General features: G+C 54.7%; 1 protein-coding gene across 2 annotated transcripts in view; it reads right to left on the bottom strand.

Annotated features, from left to right (window-relative positions):
- ZBTB20 (zinc finger and BTB domain containing 20) overlaps window positions 1-21,758 on the bottom strand; it is a 137,838-nt gene extending 116,080 nt beyond the window's left edge. For both annotated transcript variants that reach the window (XM_038753706.1, XM_038753705.1), the window contains exon 1: window positions 21,679-21,758. The gene's annotated coding sequence lies outside the window, so the exon portion shown is untranslated. The remainder of the gene's footprint in view (window positions 1-21,678) is intronic.
- Window positions 21,759-25,953: the final 4,195 nt, after the last annotated feature.

A 25,953-nucleotide genomic window follows, 5' to 3' on the forward strand; every position in this document is an offset into this window, starting at 1 on the left:
GCCCCAGACTGAAATATCAGCGGCTCCAAAAATCAATGGCCCGCGACACGCCACGGCTTGGCTGGCAGGACAGGGACCCGGCTCCAGCTCTGGCCCAAGCCCTGGCCCCGGCCCCAGACACACCACCACCCAGAAGTACCAGGGAGAAGCGCGGGCATCTGCTCTCTGTCACCCGGACAGAGCGGATGCTCTCTGGGACAAACGCGGTTTGCCAGCCACGGATGTAGGGGATCCACCAGACCCCCACCACGCTCAGGAGAGGGGCCCTGATTGCCAGCTCCTTGAGAGTAGGGATCGTGTCTACTAACCTTATTGTCCCACCACCAAGGTTTGGCACAGTGCTCTGAACAGCAGACTGTAAGCTCTCTGAGGGCAGGGATTGGGTCTACTAATCCTATTGTACTCTCCCCAAGGCTCAGCACGGCACTCTGCCCATAGTAGACTGTAAGCTCTTTGAGGGCAAGGATCATGTCTACTAGCCCTACTGAACTCTCCCGAAGGCTCCATACTGTGCTCTGTACACAACAGACTGTAAGCTCCTGGAGGGCAAGGATTATAATGAAGGCATTTACTAAGCACTTACTATGTGCAAAGCACTGTTTACTAATTCTATTGTCCTTTTCCCATTACTCAGTGCAGTGCCCTGCACAGTAGACTGTAAGCTCCTGGAGGGCAGGAACTCTATTGTCTACTTCCTAGCACTCAGTCTGGATAGTGAAGGGTGGGGAAGAAGCACACTAGAGAAGGAAGTAGGCCAAACATGAGAGCAGGCAGCTGAACAATAACTGGATGGACAAATCCATGAATGAAACCACAGACAAGTAAGAATATATACATGTGCACAGGTGTTGGGGAGAGGGGAAAACCAGGTAGTGGCAGGGCTGGTGGCTGGAAGCTCACCAGGGAGGGCTTCCTGGAGGAGCAGGGTTAGGGTACAGGAAGGATCTGATGGTGGGGAGAGCTGTGCACTGGCGGGTTTGGGGGAGGGGGTATGGGGATGAGCAGGGGTGAGGGGGAAGAGGAGGGAGCTGGGGGAGACGGAACTAGGGAGAGGGAATTTGGGGGGAGGGAGCTGAAGGGGGGGAAGGTGGGAGAAGAGGCCCAGCGAAGTCTGGAAGAGGCAGAGGTGCCCACCGCGGGGTGTGTTTGCCACTGGGCAGGTGGGATCCTGCCGTTCTCCGGCCCAGGATCCCCACAGATTGGTAGACCAGGAGTCCAGCCACTGACTGGAGTGCGGGCCACACTTGCCCTTTCTGATTCCTGCTGTGAGTGCTGTGCCACGGAGTTAACCACTAATCTTATTAATCCAGAAAGAAACCCCATTATCAGAGGGCAGCTTTGTTGCCGAAGACTCCATGGTTACACGTTAACTCGACTGACACACCAGGGCACCAGTGAAGCGTGGTGCCTGCTGGGGTGGGGCTGGGGGTGGTGTGCTCCGGGCTATCACTGGCAGCTCCAGTCTCCAGTCACTGGACCCCAAGGCCACGCCTCCTGGGCTTGGGAAAGGGAATCTGTTAGGGCATTTCTAAGGACTTGGTGGGGGGGGGGGGGGGAGAATACACACACACACACACATACACACTCTCTCTCTTTCTGTCTCACTCACTCCTCAGCTCCATCTGGAACCAAAACTTAAGACTTGGCTAAGGCAGGGGCCTGGACTCTCCCACCCCAATTCATCAATCAATCAAACAATCAGGCAACCAATCATGCCACAGAAGTGGGGGGTGGCAGAGGGACATGGACAGCAGGTCTGGGCGGCATCCACTCTGGGCCGCCGGTAGCTTGGTCATCCTTTCATTTCTCCCAATCAAACAGTTTCTGGGACTCGGTCTTCCATGCCTTGGACGGGCCCAGCTGACCTTGTCCGCATGTGATCACACAGTCAGGCCAATGGGCCCCCTGGGTTCCCCTTCCCTCAGCCCTCTGCCCACCCTTCCCCTGTCCCTCTGAAAATGGAAGCTCCTTGGACCAATGCGAGAGGCTGAGTGGGGAAGAATGACCCAGGATTCCAGATCCAGAAAGCCTGTGTCAGGAACAGAGGGAGCACTGGGTGCCCCCTTGCCAATGCCCATCTTTGCCTCTGTGGCCCAGCCCTCTCCCACAGGCCTTAGGCACAGCAAGGTGGGTCTCTGACCCTGGCCCCTGGGTTCTGATGGGTAGAGGGCAGAATCTCTCCTAGGACAGGTCAGTACCATTGATTAATTGATTGACTGATTGACAGGACAGGACATTACACTCCATGCCCAGGACATAACTCTTTGCAGTGGGTCACTCTCATGGGCAAACATCTCCCCACTCAGCTGCTCTGCACCATTGTGATGTTGACCACTTTTCAGGGGAGTGGGCATGCCTGTAGTCTGCCACTGGCAGTGCCAGGCTGAGAGTTCTGGGTGAGCACTCTTTCCCTGCTCCTCCTGGACAATGGCCCCATGGGGGAGAGCCTAAACCCGCCTTCCTGGGCTCACAAGGCCCAACTCTAGGAGTCTGCACACATAAGCATAAGGAGTCTGCACACACATAACACATAAGTACAACTGATTGACTGACTGGCAGGGGAAGAGGGAGTGGTGAGGAGGAGGAAAGGAAGAAGAGGAGGGGGAGAGGAGAAGAGAAGGAGAAAGGGCAGGAAGTGAGGATGAGGAGATGGAGAAAATGGAGGAGGAAGGGAGGAAGAGGTGGAAGAGAGGGAGGAGGAGGAGGAGGAGGAAAGGCAGAAGAGGAAGGAAGGAGGAAGAGAAGGGGAGAGGGAGGGGGAAGGGAGGAGGGAGATGAAGAGGAAGAGTAAGCAAGGAAGAGGAGGAAGGATAAAGTGGCATCTCTGGGGCAAAGGGCTACTATATACACATGCGTACACAAACAAACCCAGAGTTTACTGTCCTTACCCAAGTGTGCGAATATACAGACAAAGACAGACAGATCCATTTCCCAGGGAGGGCAGATGTGATACGGCCACAGCCTCACCATCAAGGCTCTGGCAGGACCAGCTGACAGTGGGGAGGGGGAAAGGTGGGGGCCGGTGGGAATGGGAGTAGGGGGCAGAGTCGGGAGGAAGGACTGTGAGATGCAACCCACCTCTCCCAGCCCAACCCATCAGCTCACTTCCACCTAGAACAGAAATAGGGACAAAGGACCGAGATGAGGGTAGAGAGACAGAGATTGGGACTGTGACAGAGATAGAGCCAGGGCCTGGGTCAGGGTCAAAGTCAGGGTCAGCATCAGGGTCAGGGACCAAGACAGAATGAGGGACATGGTCGGGGCAGGGACAGGGTCGGGGTCAGGGGTGGGAACCAGGACAGGGACAAGGACAGGGCCAGAGACAGGGTCAGGGCCCAGGTCAAGGACAAGGCTAGGGGCAGGGTCAGCATTAGGGTTGAGAACATGGTCAGGGATGTGGTCAGGTGAGGAAGGCTGAGTAGGTTCCAGTGGGGCTGGGCAGCCTTGGACTTAGGTGGGGGACATCTGGGGGCAGGAGGCAAGACTTGGGGAAGGTTAAAGGCTCAAGGAGGGTCTGAGCAGCTCATGGAGGCAGCGCGACCCAGTACTCTCCCAAGCCCTTAGTACAGTGCTCTGCACACAGTAAGAGCTCAGAAAACACAGTTGATTGACTGACTGATTAACTGATAGGAGATGCCGATTTAAGGCCCAGATTTGTCCCCGGCTGGACCAGACCTCAGGCAAGTCCTCTAGACTGTGAACTTGTTGTGGGCAGGGATTGTCTCTCTTTATTGCTGCATTGTTCTTACCACAGCACTTAGTACAGTGCTAGGCACACAGTAAGTGCTCAATAAATATGATTGAATGAATGAATGAAATCCTGGGCCCCAGTTTCCCCATCTGTAAAATGGGGATTGGATCCCTGCTTTCCTTCCCCCCTAAACTGGGAGCCCCATGTGGCCTAAGGGCCACATCTGATCTCCGATCACCTCATCATCTCAACTCCAGTACTTGGCACGGAGTGGGCACTTAAAAAGTACCATCATAATTAAATCCAGCATGGGCTGGGAGCGGGGAATGTCAGTGTACCAGGCAGCTCATTTCTCTGCTAGGTGGGTGGGGCAAGGGGGAGTGGGGGGGCTTCGCTACACTGGGCAAATAGCCGGCAGCCAAGCTGCTCATACATGGCCCAAGCCCTCACATCCCCAGTCCCCAGACCCGCTCGCCCCATGCCCGGCTTTTCCCCGAGCCCTACAGTCCATGAGTCAGAAGCCTGCGGTGGGGCAGGACCTGGATATTTGAGCCGGGACAACCGGAGCCAAAGGCCCCACTCGGAGGAGTCTGGGCCAGTCAGTCTTCTGGGCCAAGATGCCCACCCTCTGCCTAGCAAGACAGAATGGGGCTGGAGGACTGATAAGGTTGTGGGGTGAAGCAGATCTTGTCTCCTTCCCAAAGGCTACTCCCACCGCAGACAGCGCAGTTCTCCAGGGGCCCAGGCCCCTACAAGCCCCTGTGAGGACAATGAGGGGCTGACAGTATAGTCTGCATTCCGCCTTCTGGCGTGGTTACTGCAACCATACAAGCGTCCCTCCCAGTCACGTGTTTCCACCACTGCACAGGCTGGGTCAGGCTGCGACGGAGGGTCGGAGAGCGTGTTCCCCATGACGCCCACCCGTGCCGCTACAGCACGAGTCCCTGGTTGGCCTGGGAGGACAGCGGGGCACATGGTCACCTCACTGCCCAACCTCAGCCTTGGCTGGATGGCGCCAAACAACACCGGGCATTTCTACAGCTTCACGAGTTTCAGATGGTTAACGGCAACCGGGTGCACGGGGGTCAGCGCCCCGGCCAAGATTGCCATTAGCCTCCTCTGATGAACTTACAACTCCCCCATCTCCTCAACCCACACCCGCCGGCATGACATGTGTTCTTCAGTTCTTATTTATTTGAATACGCAATTCTTGATTTGTCTCTCTGTTCTATGGCTTGCTATTTCCTAGGTCTCACTCCCGGTCCCACTAGTCCGACGCTGCTTCTACCCGTCCATTCGTCTCTGCCGTTAGACCGTCAGCTCCTCGAGGGAGGGGACATATCAGAGAAGCAGCGTGGCTCAGTGGAAAGAGCCTGGGCTTGGGAGTCAGATGTCATGGGTTCTAATCCTGGCTCCACCACTTGTCTGCTGTGTGCCTTTGAGCAGGTCACTTAACTTCTCTGTGCCTCAGTTACCTCATCTGTAAAATGGGGATGAAGACTGTAAGCCCCACGTGGGACAACCTGATTACCTTGTATCTACCCCAGTGCTTAGAACAGTGCTTGGCACATAGTAAGCACTGAACAAATACCAACATTATTATTACTATTACACGTGACTTCTTACATCTGAAGGCCTACCATGGGGCTCAATATATGGCCCTGATGGGTTGACCACCGGAAACAACACTGGCACAGGATCACAACACAGAAATGTCGGTCAAGGCCAACTCTCCAACCCAACTGCCCCTCTCACCTGGGAAATCCCACCCAGAGGACAGTGACTAGAAGGTTTTCCCACAGCGACCCCGGGTTCTTTGTGTGCTGGGCCGTCCAGGGAGGCTCCTGTCCCTGCTCCACCCAGAACACCCCGCCTGCTGGGAAGGTGGCCTTTGGATGCCTCGTTAGACGAAAGAAATGGTCCCAGAGGACCTGGGCGGTTGGGGGCGAGGGGGATGGTCTCATTCCCACCGAAGTCCCTCTAGGCTGATAGCATTTCATGTCAAGGGCTCCGTGCTCAACATTAATATGGTAATAATTCATATTTTCTCTCCCTCCTCTCACTTTGACAACTTTTATTTTTAAGCGGTGGGGCATGTGTGCCCAAATGGTTTCTGATTTATTTTGGATGGAACTGACACAGGGATGGAGAGAGAGTGTGTTTGTGTGTGTGTGGAGTTGGAGAGGGATTTTCATTTTGGGGGGCTGGGGGGGGTTTCACTCTCCTCTGGGACTTGGGGGGGCCTGGGCCCTGGGAGAGGTTGGGACCTCCCTACCTCATCTGATTGCAAACAACAACCTGTTATAGAAGGTGCTTCACTGGCTTTGGTTCATTCCCATTTGGCTTTGGCAGGGAATCAACTAGATGCAGACAAGGAGAGAGGGACGAGTCAGCTCCACCAACTGATCCATTGATCAGTAGTACAGACTGAGTATCTACTGTGTGTGGAGAGTGCTGAACTAAGCACTGGGGAGAGGCCAAGAGAGTTAGGTGACCTGATCTCTGACCTAAACGGAGCTTGCATTCTACTGTGTGCCTAGCATTGTACTGAGAACCGGGTAGAGGACAGTAGAGCGAGTAGACATGATCCCTGCCCTCAAGGAGATTTAAATCTACTGTGTGCAATCCATCAATCAGCGGAACTTATCGAGAGCTGTGTGCAGAGCACTGTCCTCAGTTTTGGGAAAGTACAATATAAAAGAGTCGGTGGACACAATCCCTGCCCACAAGGAGTTGACAGTATACCGAGTGCACAGTGCTGTACTAAGCATGGGGGAGAGGACAGTAGAATTAGCAGATATGACCCTTGCCCTTGAGAGGAGTTTACAATGTGGCAAGTTCCTGTGTCCACTGGGGATAGCATCTGATCCATCAGCCGCCCCAGGGCCCATGGCCCCAGACTAATGAGACTCGGGAGGACAGTCCAAGTACGGTCCATGGATCAGTCTCCAGAATAAGTATTCTCCGACTCCTTGCTCATGAGCTCTCCATCCCTCCCCATCTTCAGCCTCTCACTGGGCAGCTGTGGGCGAGGAGGAGGGCTGCCGGGGGTGGTGAGGAACAAATCCCACCATAGACAAATCACCCTGCTGGTCCCTAACGGCACAGTGCGGTGAGGGGAAGGAATTGCAACCTGGTTCTCACCTTGGGTGACCCCACTTTGCCACGTGGCCATAATAGGATGCATCAAAGGTACCGGTGGAGTGGTCAGGAACCCGGGTGGGTGGCGAGGTTGAGCGGGGCCAGATCTCGGGTCCAATGGGTACCGCCACCACGCAGTCTCAGCTCTTGGCGAGATGAGGTTGAGCAGGGCAAGGTCTCAGGTCCGATGGGCACCATTGCCGCTGGGCAGTCTCGGCTCTTGGCGGGATGAGATTGAGTGGGGCCGGATCACAGATCTGGGCCACTCCCATCCAGTGGTGAGAGGCCGCACTATGTTTGTGGCTGGCTCGTTGTGCCGCCAGGCACTGCCCGAGTACCTGCATTTCCCCAGCGAAAGCAAAAGCTTTGGCTTAGGCTCAGCCTATCTGGAGGGTAGCTCAATGGGGTAGTGTGCCTGGCCGGTGACTGCGCCCAAAAGCCCCCTGAACTAAGTGATTCAACTCGGCCCTGGATGTGAGGGACAGGGCGGTCACAATGGTGACCACGGCATGACCTCATGCCCGATCGCAGACTGGCAGTGAACCCTGGTGACGTGTCCAGAGACCCCCTGACAAGTCCGGGAGGAGGTGTTTCCACATCACTGCCGGGGGAGGAGGAGGAAGCAGGGGGTCCATCCCGACGAGGTCGTCGGGGGATGGGATGGCACTGGTTACTCTGCCCGACACAGTGGCCCCATCCTGGCCAGTCCACGGCGGTCCACGGCAGGGAGGGGGTGCCTGTCCGGGAGACTGAGGGCACTGAGTGCTCGGCATCTCAGGAGCTCAGCCCAGAATGAGACAAACTCCACAGTGTGGGGGTGGTGGGATTGCCTGGCTCCCTGGACCCCTTCTGCCCAAATGCACCTTGTTTCCCTAATTCCTGTGGTGACCTCCACCACAGAGCTGGGTAGAACCTCCGGGGGGGACCAACCTTCAAGTCTTCCTCACAAAACACAGCAAAAAGCTGAAGGGAAAAGCATTTCCACCCATCGCCGGGCCCGGCCCCCGCCTGCTGTCCGGATCGACAGACCTGCAGGCCATCAGCTCCAGGTCCCGGGGCTGGACTGGTGACCTAGTGCGAGAAAAAGCCCAACGTGGGCACGTGACCTCACTCCTGCGTGCTGACAGATGTGAGTCAAGGAGAATGCGGATGAGGCCATGGAACCAGCTGCTCTTCTTGCTGACCAATCCCTGCCCCTGTCTCTGAACAATCCCTGCTTCCTTCTCTTCTCTCTGGCCAATCCCTGCTCTCCCTTCTTCTCATGCCCTACTCAGTGCTCCAAGCCCTCAGTGAGGCGGTGGCACCGCTAGGCTGAAGAGACGTGTGACTGGGCAAATGGCCCAGTGATCCAACTGGAATCTGGTGCCTGGGGATCGGAAGAGCTGAGGGGAGGAGACCTGAAAGAGCAGGCTCAACCAAACTCTGCCAGTCACCCTACCTACCAAAGCTGCCACCTGCTGCCTGAGTCTGATGGCCCAACCCCTGTGGGAGGGTCTCTGGGGTCAGAGTTCAATTCAACTCTCGTCCTTTCTCCTCCTCCCTCTTGTGGGTGCAACTTCTCCCTGGCCCTAGGCCCCTCCTACTATGAAGCCCCCAGCCCTGGCTCCCCCAGCTCCACCTCCCAGGGAATGGGGAGGGGCTGGCTGGGTGCGCTAGACAGGATGGCTCCTGGCACAGCACCTGCCAGGGAATTCCTTAAGCCACTCAGATGGCACCGGAGGGCGCAGGGGCTGTCTGGGCCTGGTCCCTCACTCTAGCCAGAGGGCAGCAGTGGCATTGGGACCCTCACAGCCCCCACAACCAGTCCGCCCACTGTCCTCTGGCAGAGCTGGAGGCGCAGTGTTCAGGGGCTCTGCCCATGTTCCATTGGTTGGGCATGGGCACCGCGCCGGCACTGCTCTCCGACCCTTGGCGTTCAGGGGCTGTGCACCCTGGGACGCCCTGCCACCCTCTCCTCAGCAACCTGATGGAACAAGAGAGACCGAGGCCCGGCAGCAGGGCACACAGCTGCTGCCAAAGGTCATGTCGGGGGGTCTGGACCCCAGGAGCCTGGAACAAGCTCCACTGCCACACAACAAGGTGGAAGAAGCACCCCACGCCCTCCTCTGCCCACCCGATCGATGCCCCCATTCACTGCATCTCTAAGCACCAGAGGGAGTCAGAGCATTGACCGCTGCCCCAGCATTCTCGGTGAGCCTGGCATTTCCAGCAAGTCTGAAGAGCCTGATGTTCCCAGCGATCGCCACCCTGGATGGGCAGGGAATCAGAAGCAGCTCTGGGATTGCTCCTCTGAGACCCATCCCACAAAGACAAAAGTGCTTGGGGAGGCCTCACTCTCACCCCAGGCCCCACTGGACCCTGCCGCCATGTGGCCAAAGCCAGTCTGGTTCTCTCTGCCAACAGGGCCTCGAGTGGGCTGGCGCGGCCACCATAGCAAAGTGGACAGGTTCTCCCGAGGCGGTACCATCATCCGACCCCAGCCAGGACCACCTACTACCCATCAATGGCCACCTGTATTGCTGCTTCCATCACGCCTGGCACCATGGACAGCCAGGACCACTGCAGAGTGGCTCAGAGAGTTGGCAAGGGCCTAGGTGGCATAGGCATGACTTCTGACCTGAGCCCTAGGGTTTGCATGGTCCATGTGACTGGGACGTGGTCTGTAGGGGTTCCTGTAGTTATGTGGCTGTTAACCCTCTTCCCAGTTGAACTGAGGCTCCAGGGCTCCCCAACCCTGCCCAAACCCTTTCTCCCCAAAAGTGACCAAGGGCACAAGACTGAGCCAGACACGGGACGCGGGGATGGGGGAAGTAGAGATGAAGGGCTGGGGGTGGGGGATGGATTTGGGATTCAGGCCTTCCTTCCTTCCTTCGTCCACACATCCCACCATCCTGGGGAAGAAACAAAGCTGAGGATACTTTACGTTTCTCAAGTTCCCTTTGTGCCCCAATCCCGATGGCTTCCGTGGGGCTAGATGGGGCAGCAGGAGCTTCCAGGCCACCTCTCCCCTCTCCAAGCTGGGCACACGTTTACAGGGCCTGCGGGAATCTCAGCAGCGAGGTCAACTTGGACCTCGGATGGTGGGTGGCATCGCTCCTTCCTTCCCGTCCAGAGTTAACTATTAACCCCGGTGTCCCTCAGCCTGGTAGATGATCGAGCCCTGAGTAAAGGACACGCCAGTTCATCGGACGGTACCAGATGAGAGACACTGGTGGTCCCGCCCCCTCCCCCCGGCCTTCGCCCACAGCTCCTGCTCCCCACCCCTGGGCTCCCTTATCGGATCATCAGGGACAGTTTGGGACTCCTGCTTCTGGTGCCCACACGGCATTCTGCGGGGCCTCTCTTGCATTGCCTGTTCGCCCCTGGTTCTTCTGTACAATGGTTTACCAGCTGGACACCTCGTCCCCTCGGCACGGACGGCTGCCCACCACCATACGCTGGACTACAGACACAGGCCATGAGTAGGAAACCAGCCTCCCTGGGCTTCCAGGCCCTGTCGGGACCTGGAAAGCTTTCGGTTCACTAACTGACCGCCCAAGACCATTTCCAGCAGTCGCCAATCAGCCACTACTCACTCCCCACCGGACACACTGGGGCCAAACACCTGTTGCAAACACAGAAGTGGAAGGGGACTGGGGAGCCAGGAGGCGAGGCCACGGAGCTGCCACAGGGGTTATGATGGGAAATGCTGGGATCCGATCATGGGCAGGGAACAGCAAGGCCAGAACACAGCCCAGACCTCTGTCTGGATGGACCCTTGCCCCCACGGTCCCGGGAAAGTGGGCGCCTCTGTCCGGGGGATGTTTCCTTCTACCTCATGGTGGAAGCAGGTGCCCTGTCCTCCAGGGGAAGGGTGTGTTCTTGGGGGGCCCTGGAGGGCTGTGCATGTCGGGGGCTCTGGGCCATCCAGGTTGACCTGGGGACAGTATCTGAGAGGTCCCAGACCTAGGACTACCTTCCGGTTCCCCCAGATCAGCAGCCGGTCAGCACTGCGCTTGGGGCATGGAATCAGACACCCTCACAGGGGTTCCTCAATGACGCCAGCCCAGCCAAGATAAAGTGGACATGGGCTTTGGGGAACTCGGTCCCCCTGCCCCCGGTGGGCTTGGCTCATGGGAGACCTGCCTCTCCCTGGATGGGACCTGGAGTCCCAAAAGCTGGATCCACCCTGGCCTGATTGGGGGAGTCCCTCAGGCCTCACCGCCCTGCCGGTCCCGATCCCAGAATCTGGACCCACGCTGTCCAGGGCTGGCCTGGACTTCCATCTTCAGGATCGTCATTCCTGCTTCCCTTTGTTGTGTTTTGTGGTACTTGTTAAGCGTCGACTATGTCAAACACTGTACTAAGCACTGGGGTAAGTACAAGTCAAGTAGGTCGGGCACAGACCCCATTCTGCATGGGGCTCACGGTCTTAAGTAGGAAGAACAGGTATTGAAACCCCACTTTACAATTGAGGAAACTGAGGCACAGAAAAGTTCAGTGACTTGCCCAAGCTCCCACAGCAAGCAATTGGCAGGGCAATTGGCACAGCCAGGATTAAAACCCAGGTCCTCTGTCTTCCAGGTCCTCTGTCTTCCAGGCCCATGCACTTTCCACTAGGCCACGCTGCATCTCATGCTGCTTTGAGATGAGAGGTTGCTGTGACATAGTCTGGTCATGTCTGCAGAACCCAGGCCGCTCATCGCTGTTACCAGGCTCCCCATCCCAGCCACTTCCTTCAAACGGTCATCCTGTACCCCTTCCCATCTGCCTGGGAGCAGCCAGGTGGAATCCTAGCAGCAGTGCCATAGTCGTAGCGGCTGCTGAGTGCCTCCACGGGCAGAGCACAGTGCTAAGCGCTGGGGAAAAAATCACCCATGAGCCTGAGACATGGGTCCTGGGCCTCCTGTGGCTTCTCTGTATAATGATAATGATAATGGTAATAGTGATATTTGTTAAGCACTGACTATGTGCCACAAACTGTACTGACAGCTGGGGTAGATATGAGATGATCGGGCCAGAGTCCCAGTCCCCCAGGAGGCTCACTCTCTCAGCGGGAGGGAGAGAGCAGGCACTGAATCCACATTTTCAGGTGGCATTAGCAGGGAGAAGGCTAGGGGGCCGCGACAGGCACAAAACAGAACATTAAATGACTGAGACTCGAGAGCCACCCGAGAGAGCAGGGAAAGCGGCAACGACAGAGGCTGGAGGAGCAGGGTGGTGGGTTCCTCATGGCTCAGAGCCCCAGGCAGGCCAACCCGATGTCCTGCAGCCTGCATGGGGTTTGTCCAGGGGCCGTCTCTCCCATCCCTCTACCCCATCAGTGTTGGCCCTGACGTCCTATCCCATAGAACGGACAGTGGCTCTCAGCGATCGCGCAGGTCGAGTTTCCTCACGCCACGTCCACTTGGAGAACTCCCCAGTGGGAACCCATTGCTGCTCCCCACACCCTGAGCATGGGCAACTCGGCAAGGGGTGGGGAGCACTGCAGAGAAGTAGGATAACACTACGGGGGTTGGGGAGAGGGTGCAGCAGGGGGGTCCCAGCATAGGGGAGGTGATTTCCTAGAGCTGGGGGAAATGACATTTACACACCCATAGCTTGACACACATGCATGCACACACACGTGCGCGCACACACACACACATACACACACACACACACGAACGCGCGCCAGGTGCCACCACCGCCGGGGCCCAGGACTCAAAGCCGCTGAGCCTGGCTGAGAGCTCTGAAATAATTTCACCAGCACGTGTGATTGCATGTGCCCCAATGCCGCGGCTGAAAGTTCATGCGTGGTAGGGACCGGAGCAAAAGACGGTGACAAACACAGTCGCAGCTCACAGGGAGGCCTCCTCCTTCCTCCTCTTGCTCATCCTCCTCCTCACCTCCCCCACTCCCTTCCCCTTCCTCCCCCCTCTCCCTTCCCCTTCCTCCCCCCACCCACACTGTCTTCCCTCCCAAGCTCCCAACACAAACTGTTTTGAGTAGATTTCTAGTCCTCTTGGAACAGGGGCTACCTTGAACGAGCTATCATAAACACCACATAAAAATAAGTGCTGCATGTTTTCTGCCTCCCCTAGTCCCCTGCCCCGTCTCTTCCCTCCACTCCCCACCCAGCATCTCTGGCACTCTCCCCTCTCCCTCCGGCCCCTCACTCCCCACTCCCTGCTCCTACCCTCCGCTCCCTGCTCCTACCTGCTCCAGTTAGAAACCTGGGCCACTGTGGCAGTTGAGCAGAGCCGGCCCTGCCGCCTTTTTCTCTGTTAACTCTGGGGAATGCTAAGAATTTCAGAAAAGCGCCCCAGCTGGAGAGTGACTCTTTGCCAGTAAAAGCTCCATTTTCTTGTGCTGGGATTCTGGTGGCCACGGCCACGGCCCGGCTGGGCCCTCGCAGCCTGAGCTTCAGCCGAGACCCCGGGGAACCGCTCTAGATGCTTTGGGGCAAGCTCGGCAAAAATTCAGGACTCCTCATGCTGACCGCCATCACAACAGGCAGCTGCCCAGATGGAGGGTGCAGACGGGGAGAGCGGGGGCTGAGAGTTGGCCGTGCCAGACTAGGGCACGAGACCAGGAGTTGGGAGACACGAGTTTGGATTCCAGTCTGCTCCAGAGGGCCGGGTCACCCTGGGCCAGTCGCTTACCCCCTCTGGACCCCAGTCTCCTTCTCTGTGAAATGGGGAGAAGATCCCTGCTTGCCCTCGCTCTTGGGCCTCCAGCCCCGGGCAGGACAGGGAGTGTGTCTAACCACATTCTCCCACATCCACCCCAGTGCTAGGCATAGTGCTTGGCACAGAATAGGAAAGATGTCACTGTGGTTCTGGGGCACCTCTGCTGGTTGTGTCTTTGTGCTCTGCAGAGCAGTGTGGCTCACTGGAAAGAGCACGGGCTTGGGAGTCAGAGGTCATGGGTTCTAATCCGGACTCCGCCACTTATCGGCTGTGTGACACTGGACAAGTCACTTAACTTCTCTGTGCCTCAGTTACCTCATCTGTAAAATGGGAATTAAGAATGTGAGCCCCACTTGGGACAACCTGATTACCTTGTATCCCCCCAGCGCTTAGAACAGTGCTTTGCCCTTGTCTGAACATGGGCCGCTGCTGCTGCCGGCCCAAGTCCTGTCCTGTTTCTGTCCCCCGCTTCCAGTCAGTCTGGGCACCAGACTCCAGCTGGGCCAGTGTTACCCCCGTCTGTCCCCTTCCCCCTCCCCTGCCTTGGCCCACTTTCCCTTAGAGACAACTGAGTCCCTCCCTGGGCAGTGCCTGCCCTGAACTGCCCTGCACTATACCGGACTCGGGTGACTCTAACCTGAGCACCTCCTTTGTTCAGAGCACTGTGCTGAGCACTTGGGAGAGGACAACAGAGTTAGTAGACGTGATCCCTGCCCTCGAATAGCAAACAGTCTACTGTGTACGAAGCACTGCTCTGAGCGCTGGGGAGAAGATAATAGAGTTAGAAGGCATGATCCGCTGCCCTCAAGAAGCTTACAGTCTATTGTGTGCAAAGGCCTGTACCGAGCACTGGGGAGATGACAGCAGAATGAGTAGGCACAATCACTGCCCTCCAGGAGCTTGCATTCTACTGCGCAGAGCACAGTACTGAGTAGTGGGGAGACAACAACAGAGCTAATAGACGTGATCACTGCCATCAAGGAGCTTGCAGCCTACTGTATGCAGAACACTGTACTTAGCACAGGAGAGAGTACAGTGGAGTGAGACTACGAGATCCCTGCTCTCAGGAGTCTGTAATCATAGTAACCTGCCACAATCGGCTGGCAGTAGAAAAGAGTCCAAAACACTGGGATTCCTTTCAAACCACCTTCAGCCACAAACCCAACTGCGCCACGCCAATAATAATGATGATAAAAATAATAATTGTGGTATTTGTTAAGTCCTTATTATGTGCCAAGCAATGTGCTGAGAAGCCCTCTCCTAGTTCTCCCATCTCTCCGGCTGCTCCTTCTCAATTTCTTTCACAGGCTCCCTCTCTACCTCCCACCCCCAAATTGTGGGAGTCCCTCAGGGCTCAGTTCTGGGTCCCCTTCTATTCTCCATCTATGCCCACTCCCTAGGAGAACTCATTCACTCCCACAGCTTCAACAACCATCTCTTCGCAGATGATTCCCAAATCCACATCTCCAGCCTTGACCTCTCTCCTTCTCTGCAGTCTCGCATTTCCTCCTGCCTTCAGGACAAATGTACCTGGATGCCCCACCGACACCACAAACTTAACGTGTCCAAAACAGAACTCCTCATCATTCCACACAAACTCTGTCCTTCCCCTGTCTTTTCCCACCACTGTAGACAACGTAGACAACGCCACTATCCTCTCTGCCTCAGCAGCCTGTAACTTTAGCGCTATCTCGGCTCATCTCTCTCATTCAATCCACATATTCAGTCTGTTGCCAAATCATGTTGTTTCTACCTTCACAAGATCTCTAGAATCCATCCTTTCGTCTCCATCCAAATGGCTGCTATGCTGATTCAAGCACTTATCCTAATAATAATAATAATAATAATAATAAAAGTAATTATGGTATTTGTTAAGAGCTTACTATGTGAAAAGCACTGTTCTAAGTGCTGGGCTAGATACAAGGTAATCAGGTTGTCCCACATGGGCTCACAATCTTAATCCCCATTTAAAAGAGAAGTGAAGTGACTTGCCCAAGGTTGCATAGCAGACAAGTAGCGGAGCTGGGACTAGAACCCATGACCTCTGACTCCCAAGCCCAAGTTTTTGCCACTAGGCCATGCTGCTTCTACTCTGTCCTTCTTAGACAGGGAGGCCTATGTGGGACAGGAACTCTATCCTGACTATCTTGTATTCACCCCAGCCCTTACTAACACACAGTAACTTCTTAACAATTATTGTTATCATTATTATTATTAATAACTCACTTTGAATACTGCCTTAAGCTCCTCGCTGACCTCCCTGCCTCCCATCTCTCCCCACTCCAGTCTTTATTTCACTGTCCAGATTATTTTTCTAAAAAGCATTCAGTTCATGTCTCCCCCCTCTTCAAGAACCTCCAGGGGTTGCCCATCCACCTCTGCATCAAACAGAAACTCCTTACCAATGCCTTTAAAGCCCTCAATCTCCTTGCCCCCTCCTATCTTACCTTGCTGATTTCCTACTACAACCCAGCCTGCACACTCTGCTCCTCTAACGCCAACTTTCTCTTTATACCTCAATCTGGTCTGCCTCACTGCTGACCCTTTATCAACTCTGTTGCATTATTCTCTCTCAGGTGCCAGATACAGTGTTCAGCATGTAGTAAGTGCTCAGTAATACCACTGATTGATTGATATGAGATAAATAAATCGGAAAGACTTTGTCCCACACAGGGCTCATGGTCTAAGTTAAAGGTAGGAGGCTTTAAACCCCATTGCACAGATGAGGAAACTGAGTCCAAGAGAAGTTAAGTGACTTGCCTAGGTCACCCAGCAGGTGAGTAGTGGAGCCGGAATGAGAATGCTGGCCCTTTGCCTCTCAGGTCTGGGGCCTCTCAACTAGACCACGCTGCCTCCGACTCCATTACTACCTTTATGGGCTTCTGAGTTTTGGCTCAACCGGGAGGGCCAAAGCTCTGCAGGAATGTGCTACGTGGCATCCTGTAGTCCTGGTCCGGAAGCCGGACGTCCTCGCACCCCCTGCCCCGCAGCACCCTGGCCCGCAGGATGGGTCTCCCTGTGGGCTCATGCGGGACACAGTTGAGGGGAGGGAAGTGGGGAGGGAAGGGCAGTGGCAGAGCTCCGCCCCACACAAGGTCTCCACGGAAACCCGATCGCCCTGGGAAATCCTTGGAGGAAGAGGAGGCGGGAATCCTGGCCACAAGGATTGGAAATTGCCACAGAGGAAGCACAAACCATTCGGTTCAGGGCCCACAGGCACCCAATCAATCAACCAGTGGTATTTATTGAGCACTTACTAGGGGTAGAGCACTGAACTAAGAGCCTTAGCCTTAAGGAGCTTACAGCCAGCGGGACAGATAAAGGTAAAAATCAAGGACAGGTAAGGGAAGGGATCGAAATAGAAACATAGCCTAGGCAGAAGGCACTGATGGCCCCGGACATCTCCCTTCTGACCACCAACCTGCATGAGGCGGGGTGCAAATGCCATCATGGCAACTGAACAAGAAACTCCCAGGACTCAGAGCCCTAACCACCACCGCCTGGCCCTTCAAAAAAAAATAAATAAAATTCCACTACTCCAACCCTGGGCCCTCCTGCCCTTTCCTCCACCCCCCACCCCCACCCCACCTCGTCCTCCTCCTTCTCCTGCCCTCCTCCTCCTACTCTTCCTGCAGTCCTGGGCCCTCTTATCCTCCTCCTCCTCTTTCTCCTCCTCCTGCAGTCCTGGGCCCTCCCACCCCTTTTCTTTGGACCCCGAGGAATGGAGGAAAGGGAGCCCGGGGTCCCCAGTGTCGGGCACCAGTAAGCTTTACCCTCTCCCCTTGGAGATCTCCCAACTGCAGCCGCCCTGCTCTGAGCTCCCCCGCGGGGGTCCGACCCCGCCTCCCACTCCCCACCCCCGCACCAGAACCTGCCGACTGCAATCTCGCCCAACCATCACTCCTGTTCCGGGAACCTTCCCTCCTCTGCAAAAAAACACCCAAGAAAGACACGATGTTCTTTTTTTGTTAATTAATTCATTTTAGACAATTCCTTAAATTTTCATTTTAATAATTTTTTGTGTGGGTGCATTAATTACTTTCAAAGGCGCTTACAACTGTTACCTATTAAAAGTCTTTGTTAGTGAATAACCACTCCCCCCAGCCCCAGCGCCGCCCCCTCCCCCCAGTCCCCAGTCCCAGTGCCCCGCGGCCCCGGCACCCCACCACCATTAATGTTGCCCCCACAGCCCCAGCATCCCACGGCCATGATGCCTCCATTTGGGGCAGGTCTGTGCTCCCTGGCCCTCTGAAGGACGCTTCCTCTGCACCTACAGCTATCATTATCTGGCTTTAATTTTGCAGAACTTTTTGTTCCATCCCCATGAGACCTCCTGAGCCTGGTATTACATAGTGTTACTAGTGTATTCAGGTGGGACAAACTGCACCGTGGCAATGGTGGCAGTGATGATAGCGTCAGTGGTGACAGTGGTGCAGTGGCAGTGACAGCAATGGCAGTGACGACAGTCAAAGCAGAGGCAGTAAAGGTGGCGGCTGTGACAGCGGTCTAGTGGCAGTGATAGTGATGGCAGTGACAGCAGTAACGGTGGGGGCAGTGAGGGCAATGGCAGCAGTGATAGTGGCGGGAGTGACAGTGGTGCAGTGCCAGTGACAGTGATGGTAGGGGGGCAGTTACAGCAGACAGACAACCCCACTGAACAGCGGACAGACAGCAAGCCAGTGCCGGAAGTATTCCCCACTGGCCTTCGGAGAACAGGTTCACATCCCAGCCTCTCCTCCACCCCACCTCTTCAGCATCCCTGTCATCCAGGGCTCCCTGCCTCTTAAGTCTCCTTGCCCCCAACTCAGGGACCCCGTCTCCTCAGCCTCCCTGCTCCCCAGGTCTCTCTGCTCCCCTGTTGAGGGGAGGCACAATGGTGGCAGTGACGGTGGTGGTGGTGACAGCAATGCAGGGGCAGTGATGGCAACAACAGGGAGGGCAACAGCAGCAGTGACAGTGGTTCAGTGGCAAATGACTGGCAATGATGGCAGTAGTGGCAATGGGGGCAACAATGCAGTGACAGCAGTGGCGGTGATAGGGGTGCAGTGGTAGTGACAGAGGCAGCCACACGGGCACGTAGGGAACGTTCCCCCCAGCTGGCACCATTTTGGGACAGAGCATCGGGCTCTCACCACCAGCTGAGTTGGCCCCAGACACCGGGGTTCTGCCCAGGACAGTGTGACCTCTGAAGGGGCAGCATCTGGCTTGGTCAAAACTGGGGCATGGGCACACTGGAGTGTGGGAGCAACTGCCCCGGACCCCCAGGCGAGGACCCCAGGCCCACTGTAAGTATGGTGACTGGCCTCTCCAAGCTCCCTCCCACCCCCTGGGTCTGCCCCGCCCTGCAGAGTCTGGCTGTCCAGATCCCAGATGGAGGTGGGAACGTCGGGCCCGGCCGGGGCTCTCATCTGCGGTGGTTTGCCAGATCACCTCTGTGTCCAGGGATTGTCGCGGGCTTTGGGCCCAGACCTCAAAGCTCTCCACCGCAGTGGCTCCCCTCTGCCTTCAGCACCGAGACAGAGTTGCACCCAACATGGACTTGTGAGCATTAATTTGGGGCCCAGAGAGGTTCTACTGGAGATACTCTACAGTGCAGCCCACGGTGCCCAAAGGAAGACTGACAGGGGCTTTTTCTCCAAAGACCAGTCAGCTCAGCCCTTTGCTCTCAGCCCTCTGTCCAGAGGGATGGTGCTGGTCCCGGCCAGCCAAGCGCATGATGCCTCACTGGACAGCTTTATCACAGGCTCACCGACAAGCCAATACCAACACCCACCAATGACAAACTAATACCAAATCAACACCAACCAATGAGAAACCAACGCCAAATAAACATCAAACCAATACCAAAACAAAATGGCAAATGAACTCCCTCTCGGAGGCCGCCATCCCAGGTCTGCAGATTGCTCCCATCAGTGCGGCATCAGGCTCCGGCCCCCGGAAACCTCCGGCAGGCGGTCCCAGCACCTCGGGCCATGCTGGTGGGGTTCATCTGGCGGGGTTGAGGAAGGCCACCATTTTTGGCTTCCTTAGAGCTGAATACCAGTAAACCCTCCAACGTACAGACAACCCCACTGAGCAGCGGACAGACAGCAAGCCAGAACAGGAAGTATTCTCCATTGGCCTTCTGAGCACAGCCTCACATCCCAGTCTCTCCTCCATCCCACCTCTTCAGCGTCCCTTTCCTCCAGGGCTCCTTGCCTCTTAAGTCTCTTTCCCCCCAACTCAGGGCCCCCCATCTCTTCAAGCCTTCCTGCCCCCCCACCCAGGGCTCCCCGTCTCCTCAGCCTCCCTGCTCCCCAGGTCTCCCTGCCTCCTCAGCCTTCCCTCGACCTTCTCCCAGACCAGGGCAAGACAGGTGCTCAGACTGGTTGCTACAGACCACCGGACTCCATCCTGCATCAGAGGCGCCTGCCAGCACAAACCCAGAATAGATCATCAATGATGAGTCCAAGTGAGATGGGAGTTAGGATGCAGAACTTGGTTGGGCAGTGTAAATCCCCTGGGGGTAGGGTACCCCTTGCCTGAATATGAAATATTGGCCTAGTTGGCAGTGTTTTCCATTCCCAACTGTGCTATTTTGGACAAGGTTCACTCTAGTCCCAAACACCTTCCATCTCCCTTCCCCTTCAAAGTTCCCAGCTGCCCGGGAACAGCCGTGGAGGTGGCAACAGTGGCAGTGGCAGCGACGGCATAAGAGGGGGGAAAAGCCAAAATAAACCCAGGATTTATTTTCTTGTTGGTTCGATTGGAGCGGCTGACCAAGGGGAGCGGAATCTTGTTTGGATGGGAAATTGAGCAGACACGATCGGGCAGGAGCCAATGAGGAAGCTGCTGTCTGCTGCCAACCCTTCAGCTGTCCGGGGTGTGATGGGGTCTGGACCATGACTGGGGCTCCTGGGGCAGAGGGGTGGAGCTCTCTGGGATAGTGAGTGAGGTGCCCCTGGGGGATGAGCGGAGCTCCCGGGGCTATAGGTGGTGCTCTCTGGATTGGCGGGCAGAGATAGATGTGGACCAAATTCAGACACCTCAGCTTTGATGGTGCATGAAGCCCGTGACCCCTGGTTCTACTCCAGCATGAAAACCAGAGGCCATTTTGATTTTCTTGGCTGTTTTGGAAATTGCGTATGGCCAGGAACTTTTGGGACGGATGAAGAAGTTTTCAGTGGCCAAACCCTTCCTTTGCACCCTACTCCTATCCTGCATCTCAAAGACTCAAGGTCCCGATCCAACCCAGCTCACAGCAGACATCATCATGTCGGGCTGCGCGGGCCCTTGGCTTAGTCCAGACCTGTTCCCTGATCCCTGCTGCCCTGGCCCCAGTGCTGCCTGTGCTCCCCAAGCCTCAGGCCCAGGGTAAGATGACCTCTGACCCTGGTCAACCCAACCACCCAGTCCAACGGGGCAGGCTCAGCCAAGATTGAGCCATCAGAGGGGACAAAACTCCCCAGCCAACACCAGCCTGCCCAGCTGGAGGGGACCACGGGTGGGCTGGGGACCGTCCAGCCTGGACAAGTTAGCCACTTTAGCAACAACCAATCCCCGAGGTGTCAGGCAAAGCCACCCTGAGCCCACCAAGCCAGCAGAGCTCTGGGCTGACTGAGCCCCAGAGCCAAGATGTCACCATGTCGTGATGTTGCCGGGGAAGGGCCACGGGCTCCTGGGTTCAGCCCGTAACCCATGTGTTCGGCCCACAGATCAGAAGCCAGATTGCCTGCATCATTAGGAGCCCTTGCTGGGCCCCTTGGGACCGGAGACCCCTTTGGACCCCTAGGAATAGGACCTCCGTTCCATCCCACTCCATCTTCTCCTCTACCCAGATGTGACCCCCCAGTGATGTCAACAAAGACAGCAGCTGCTCCCAGATTCCTCCAGGATCTTTCTGTGCCCTCTGACTGTGGGTGTGACTGGGGGAAAGAGGGTGGAGTCTTGACAGGCAGGGAATGCAGCCCATGAGCTGCAGACTCATACCTACTGTAAAACCCCGGGTCGTCAACAGGGAAGAGGCTGAAAGGCTTGCGCTGGACCAGAACCCAGTGTGCCAGACGCTCACTTTGGGTAACAAACAACCCAGGAAACCCAATATGAAAGACTCAGGGGGCTCCTGGCCCACCCCCGCCCAGCGGCCCCGACTCCACGGCTCGCACCCCGTGGACCTGGGCCAGAAGCACAGAGGAAGGGCCAGGCGCTTTGACTTACAGGAACGCAGAGGAGGTCGGGCTCTTTGTTTGCAAGGTGCAGAGATTCCAGCCTCTAAACGTAACTTCAGGCAGTCTGAAAAGAAACAGGTTCGAAATCTCTTTCAGTTATAATTGGTATTTCAGATTTAATTAAAAATTAAACTTTCATAATGTTTCACCATCCAAAGCAATGCATTATCAGTCAAGCGTGGCTTTTTTTTTGGTTAAAAAAAATATCTTCCCTGAGTAGTTTTGTAATGAAAAAGCCCAGGATCCAGAGCAAAAGGCAATTCTGAATAACAAAGTATATCTCAGAGTTCAGGATGTCCTGGCGACATGAAGGCTCAGTTTCTCAAACTTCCACAATGTTCTATCCTAAGCAGAGGTGGGGAAACATGGAATGGAGGGGAAAAATCTTATCAATCAGTGACATTTGTTGAGCCCTTACTGTGTGCAGAGCATTGTACTAAGCACTAGGGAGAGTAGAGTACAACAGACTTGGTAGACCTGATCCTTGCCCTCAAAGAGCTTAGTCTACTGTGTGCAGAGCACTATACTGAGCTGGGAAGAAGAAATACCCTGTAAGCTCACTGGGCACTGGGAACGTGACAACCAACTCTACTGTACTGTACTCTCAAGCACTTAGTACAATGCTCTGCACATGGCAAGAGTTCAATAAATACAATTGATTGATTGCCCATAGAGTTAGTAAACACAATCCCTGCCCTGGAGGAGTTGACTGTCTACTGGGTGCTGAGCACTGGGGAGAGTTAGGAGACATGATCCTTGACCTTGAGGAGCTTACAACCTAGTGGGGGAGACAGACATTCAAATGAATTACAGCAAGGTAAAGTAACCGAGTTCTCCTAGAGGTGGCAAAGCCTTTTCTTTTAATGGTATTTGGTAAATGCTCACTATGTGCCAGGTACTGTACAAAGTGCTAGGGTAGATAGATGCTAATAGGGCTGGGCAGAGCCCATGTCGCACATGGAACTCTCAGCCTTAATCCCCATTTTACAGATCAATAACTGAGGCCCAGAGAAGTTAAATGACTTGCCCAAGGTCACACAACAGACAAGTGGAGGAACCGGGATTAAAACCCAGGTCCTTCTGACTCCCAGGCATGTGCTGTACGCATTAGACCACGCTGCTCCTGGGAACCAGCAGCCAGAGCAGGTGAAAACCAGAGGTGCAGGTGTCTCCCCCTTCTAGACTGTGAGCCCGCTGCTGGGTAGGGACCGTCTCTATATGTTGCCAACATGTACTTCCCAAGTGCTTAGTACAGTGCTCTGCACACAGTAAGTGCTCAATAAATACGATTGAATTAATGCAGCATTGCTGTTGCAGCTGCCATCCTGGACACCGGGTGAGATGCCAGCGGTGGGTCAGGGCCTGCTCTGCTGCCTTCCATGGGTGCCGCTGTGCCTGGGCGTGCGTGCATGTGTGCACATGTGCCCGCCGGGGGGCTAAGGTCATGGGGTGGACCCCTGCCTCCCTCAGTGCCCCGGGGTGTGCCTCTATTTCTCCCTCTCTCTCTCTCTCCACTTCCCCAGGAGAAGCACAGCTGACCTCTCTGGGCCAGGGTGTGTCTGGACCACACCACCCTTGGATGCAGCCAACCCCGGGGCCCCGGGAAAGCTCACTCACATTCATGCACTGAAGCCCATCTGTGAATGGAATTAGATTTTTTTCTTCAATCATCAACTCAAACTCAACTTTTCCCCTGCTTCGCATATGCCTGAATTAGACAGAAAACCCACCAGCGAAGAGGAGACAGGAATTATGGAGGCGTTTCCCGGGACATGAATGAGAAGAAGGGAATGCTCATATTTCCTTATAAGGCAACAGAACATTCATAAAAGAAACTGACGAGAATAACTGCGGCTGAGGAACGGTCGGATACCCCGGAGATCCCCGGATGGAGGTTGCGGGCCTTGCCACCTCGGGAAGCACCGAGGAAGAAGCCACACCGCTGGCTATACTAGCCAACTCCCAGCCAGACAACGGTGCTGAGTTGGGCTCAGCTGGTGTGGACCTTGGTGTTTTAGGTCTGGGCCTCTCTACCCTTCTCTCTCTTCTGCCCCACCACCAGCCCTCCTCACTCTCTCTGTGTCTCTCTCGGTGTGTCTGTCTGTCTCTGTCCCCTTTTTTTTCCCTAAATGCTTCTTTTCCAAAACTCCTTGAGAGAAATGTCTATTCCCACTGTCTCCACTTCCTCTCCAATTCTCTCCTTGACCCCTTGCAATCTGGCTTCAATTCCCTTCACTCCACAGAAAACTACCCTCTCTAAGATTCATTCAATCATATTTGTTGAGCACTTATTATGTGCAGAGCACTGTACCAAGCACTTGGGAGAGTACAATACAACAATAAACAGACACATTCCCTGGCCATAGTGAGCTTCCAGTCTAGAGGGTCACCAGTGATCTCCTACTTATCAATTGCAATGGCCCCTACTCCATCCTAATCCTCCTTGACCTCTTAGCTGTCTTCAACACTGTGGACCATCCCCCTCTCCTGCAAACCTTGGCTTCACTGAGGAATTTTTGTTCAATGTGGAGGTGGCTGGGCAACCACAAGAGGTTCTTGAGAAGTGGGGAGACTTGAACTTTTTTTTTCCAGAAAAATGATCAGGGCAGCAGAGTGAAATATGGACTGGACTGAGGAGACAGGAGGCAGGGAGGTCAGTGAGAAGACTGATGCAGTAGTCAACACAGGAAAGGATAAATGCTTGGATCAGCATGGATGGAGAGGATGGAGGCGGATTCTAGAAATGTCGTGAAGGTAGAATTGACAGCATTTGGTCACAGACTAAATATGAGAAGGAGCATGGCATAGTGGATAGAGCATGGAACTGGGAGTCAGATGGTCATGGGTTCTAATCCCAACTCTGCCACTTGTAAGCTGGTGACCTTGGGCAAGTCACTTAACTTCTCTGTGCTTCAGTTGCCTCATCTGTAAAATGGGGATTGAGACTGTGAGCCCCATGTGGGACAGGGACTGTGTCCCATATGATTTGCTTGTACCCACCCCAGCACTTAGTACAGTGCCTGGCACATAGTAAGTGCTTAACAAACACCACTATTATTATTATTATTATTACTATATGTGGATTGAATGAGTGAGATGAGCGGTGGTGTCTACAGTGATGGGAAGATGAGGCATTCTGTTTCAAACATGTTAAGTTTGTTGTGCTGCTGGGGCATCCTTCATATCCAACAGACCACCACTCTCCTCACCTTCAAATCTTCCTAAAATCACATCTCCAAGAGCCTTGCCCCAGCTAAGCCTTCATTTCCCTTACATCTCTTTCTTCAGTATCACCTAAGCAATTGGGTCTGAACCCCTTAAGCACTCACCCCTCCCCAAATCCCACATCACTTATATCCAAATGCATCTGTATTTTATTTTAATGTTTGTCTTGCCCTCTAGACTATAAGCTCCTTGTGGGCAGGGATGAGGTCCACTAGTTTTTTTTTAATGGTATTTGTTAAGCATTCACTATGTGCCAGGCACTGTACTAAGCGCTGGGGTAGTTACTAGATAATCAGGTTGGACATAGTACATGTCCCACATGGGGCACACATTCTTAATTCCCATTTTACAGATGAGGTAACTGAGGCACAGAAAAGCTGTGACTTACCCAAGATCACAAAACAGACAAGGGGCAGAAGTGGCATTGGAACCCAGGTCCTTCTGACTCCCAGGACTGTGATCTATCCACTAGGCTATGCTGCTTATCCAGTTCATTGTACTGTAGTCTCACAAACATTCAGTAGAGTACTCTAAACACATTAAGTACTTAATAGATACCACAGATTAATTGAATGATTGATTGAAGATAATCAGCTCAGACACGATCTCTAACCCACATGAGGTTCACAGCCTGGGGAGCGGGAGAACAGGTACTCAATCCCCATTTTACAGATAAGGAAACCCGGGGCCCAGAGATGTGAAGTGAGTTGCCCGAGGTCACACAGAAGGCAAGGGATGAAGTCAGGATTAGAACCCGGGTCCCCTGACTCCCAGTTCTGTGTTCTGCTTCTCTGGTCTGAATACTATTTCTACTTCATCAGATGACTCTTTCCCTTCTAATCTTGAAATTTCCTTCAGTCTCTCAGGTCTTCCTCACCCCTATGGCCGAGGAATGTAGCCATACTGCCGGTTTGACTCCTTCCCTTTATGGACTTATTCCTACAACATAACCTCCCTTAAAATCAATTTTACATACAGGAAGTTCCTTCTGACCCCTCTCTTCAAAATAGACATCCCGTTACTCAGGCAATTTGAACGT

The sequence above is a fragment of the Tachyglossus aculeatus genome, chromosome 11 (assembly GCF_015852505.1).
Source record: "Tachyglossus aculeatus isolate mTacAcu1 chromosome 11, mTacAcu1.pri, whole genome shotgun sequence".
NCBI classification, from domain to species: domain Eukaryota; kingdom Metazoa; phylum Chordata; class Mammalia; order Monotremata; family Tachyglossidae; genus Tachyglossus; species Tachyglossus aculeatus.